The following is a 3,224-nucleotide window of genomic DNA, read 5'->3' on the forward strand; positions in this document are numbered from 1 at the left end:
CATGAATTGCGTGTTTATTGTGTGCATCATGGAAAAGTTCTTTGCTGTCACATTAAGAGACAAATCTTTAACGAACTAGTACTTTTTATAATTTTAATTGTTGAGTGCAAGCTGCCCTGCAGACACGCAACATTCCCAAGTTAAGTGATTACTTTATAGAAACTTTTTATACCTTTACCTATACGTGTTTAAGCCTATAAGAAGTTTATTTTTTTGCCTCAAATAATGTTGTATCGAAAAACTGGTCTACGTGTAGCGAAAATAATATATGAACTGTAAATTTTAGAATTCCATCCTGCTTAAAGGATTCCTAATATATTCACAGACGTATTTAAAAGTCTCAATCCATAATATTCTTCCTATACAAACAGTTATTCACTATTTGGTAGAGCAAGGTCAACTGTCAAATTTGACACATTTTTTGATGATCTCACTGGGTAGTGTGCATCATAGTGGCAAAGCAGAGAGTTTTTTAGACTCTCCCTCAAGTTCATTTTTGAGTCCTATAAGTAGACCAGTAAAGTATCATGGATACCAGCATTATCATACATAAGAAATTGGTTCAATTCTTGAGTAAATGAGGAAATTAAAAATTAACTGATTCTAAAAAATCTGTGGTTTATCACTATGGTGTGCATTGTCTCTCTTTGGATCTTAATATTTTCCTGCTAGATGGCCAAGACCTAGTGTTTTGGCAATAGTTTGACGCACAAATGTATGACGTCACCATTTCAACCATCAACAAACGCATGGAACTAAAACAAAGCTTAATATAAAGGAAAAACTAGAGAGGTGACGGAATTACCCACAATGTCGGAATATACTGCGTTTACCCTATTTTAGCTTTCTAAAAGTACGGCGCACGGCGCATTTTTTTACCGGCATAGTACGGCGCACCGCGCAGGTCGAGGTCGTTAAAATGACAATATAAATTACCACGCATCTGGCACATCTTCCTGACCATGGATCATGATGGATGTCACATGTCAGTTAGTCAGACAAATTTTGCCAAATCTGCAATTAACTAAATTTAACTGCAATTGAACTGGTAACAGTCTAAGGGAGAGTCTATGGCCCTATTTGCAATAAATGGCTAACTTGTCATTCTTCAACCCATTTTTTTGAAACAATTTGTATCATAATCGAAAAACTTGTTTTGTCTTAAATAATTAAGACAAATCTTGTCTCATCTTGTTATGTCTTGTTTCACATCTGTCTGTCTCGTCCTGGTTTGGTTCATACCTAATTTACCGGGACACAAGTTTTAAAGTCCGCCGTCCGGGACAGAAATCTTGTCTCGGTTCATATGTTTATTCCGGGACAAATTTTACCCTCTGTCCCGTTATTTTTTTCCCGGAATTTTCTCGTCTCGTTTCGTCTGTCCCGGTTCATTTCGAGACGCAGGAGTCTAGTGAGCAGAGAGCTGATACTTGGTAAACAATGACTTGAGATGAGATGCGTAAAGTTTAAGCAGGTACGCTGTTTCTATAAGCACTCGATCTCATAGGCTAATACACTGCGTACTTACCAACTTAAATAAAATGAACCAAAATGTTAACTGAAGACTGAAGTTCTGAAAAGCCGGCCTCCGTTTCCCTGAGCCTACGTTATGCACCAAACGAAACTTATGCGCGTCTGCAATCCGCAGCAACTGAATTTTCTTGGTCTACGGTAATCATTTTGAATGAAATGTCAATAAATGAATTTTTGATACTTTTTATGAGCGAATCAGGTGTTAACGCCTCGAAGTCAGGGATAAAAATAAAACAAAATTCCAATATTCGGATTCTATTATTTATTAGAGTTTTCCAGATATTTTATTGCTGTTTATTACAAAAAATGAATACTTTTCATTTTAAATAAATTTTTCTTACATTTTACGCCGTGAAACTGAGGTTTTGAATTAGAATGTTTTTTTAATTATATCATGAATATGTACTTAAATAACAAATTCAAAATAATTGCCGATCAATGAAGGAAGCCATATAACTAAAATTCATTGAAAAATAAGAATATGCCAAAGAAATGTGATATTGTAGCCCAAGCTTTCCCATACTACCAAATCGACACATCAGCGAACTCGCCTGCGAACCCGCCTGCGCACTCGAATGCAAAACCTAACTTCACGTTCAACTCTGCCAGCCATAAATCCATCAATACCAAACGGATTTCATTCAAATTTGAAAAATAAGTAGATATTGTCAATGCGCTGTGGACGGAATTATTTCAGATTTTTGCATGCGCATTGATAATATCTACTTATTTTTCAAATTTGAATGAAATTCGTTCAGTATTGATGGATTTATAGCTGGCAGAGGTGAACGTGAAGTACGAGTGCCAACGCTTTGCATTCAACGAGAATAATGATCTATATATATAATATATATATAGATTTAATTAAAATAAATCCTCGTACATATTGTTAACAAATGTTCACTTTATATGTTTTTGAAATTGCTTTACGCAAAAACTAGAGCACGCACATACAGTACATGCGGATTGCGGTTTGCTGCGCTAGACGCGCCTTCTAAGCAGCTACAAAATAAGCCTAGAAAACGCAAAAGCCAAAATTTTCAATTTTTTACCGAGACGCTCCCCTTAAATACAATTGAACGTAAAAAAATTGTCGATTGGAAAAGTCAAAGTTATTGTTATTGTTTTTTATTAAATTTTATTGTCAAATTCAGCTAGAAGTCACTTGCAACACTCTGAGGGCTATAAATTTGAATGATTGCTTCATAGAGCAGACTATAGCGGGTAAAAGTCCGCACAGTCGCGAAAATATAGATGTCCATGTGCACGGTTCAAGTAAAAAGTAAAAAACATAGATAGCTATTTTGGAGGCCGATTCTGAAACAGGATGATATATGTCCATTTTAGGTACTGCTTCAAAGCAGATGGAAGACACGCTTATATATTATAGGGTTGTTCTAAACTGCCTCGGTGTTTTACTTAACTCTTGAAAATTGCTGGATATAGATACTCAAGGATATTTTAATGAACATATCATGCATTTATTACTTTTTTTTAAATTGTCGTTCACCAAAAATTATCGTTTATCGTTTAAATTGTCGTTCATCGATAAGAAATACATGTTTAGACGTAATAATAATTATTTCGGTTTGGTAGTCAATTTCAAGATTTATTTAATCTATGTATTCCTTTTTAGGTTACATTTTATAAACAACCCATGCAAAATGATAAGATTTTACAAATTTTGCATT

General features: G+C 34.7%; 1 protein-coding gene across 1 annotated transcript in view; it reads right to left on the reverse strand.

Moving 5' to 3' along the window:
• The window catches only part of LOC108681297 (tRNA (guanine(37)-N1)-methyltransferase), an 8,979-nt gene extending 7,351 nt beyond the window's left edge, over positions 1-1,628 (reverse strand). Inside the window, exon 1 of the mRNA XM_018170318.2 lies at positions 1,529-1,628. The gene's annotated coding sequence lies outside the window, so the exon portion shown is untranslated. The remainder of the gene's footprint in view (positions 1-1,528) is intronic.
• Between the last annotated feature and the right edge of the window lie 1,596 nt (positions 1,629-3,224).

Source organism: Hyalella azteca, unplaced genomic scaffold (genome assembly GCF_000764305.2).
Source record: "Hyalella azteca isolate HAZT.00-mixed unplaced genomic scaffold, Hazt_2.0.2 contig2334, whole genome shotgun sequence".
NCBI classification, from domain to species: Eukaryota; Metazoa; Arthropoda; class Malacostraca; order Amphipoda; family Hyalellidae; genus Hyalella; species Hyalella azteca.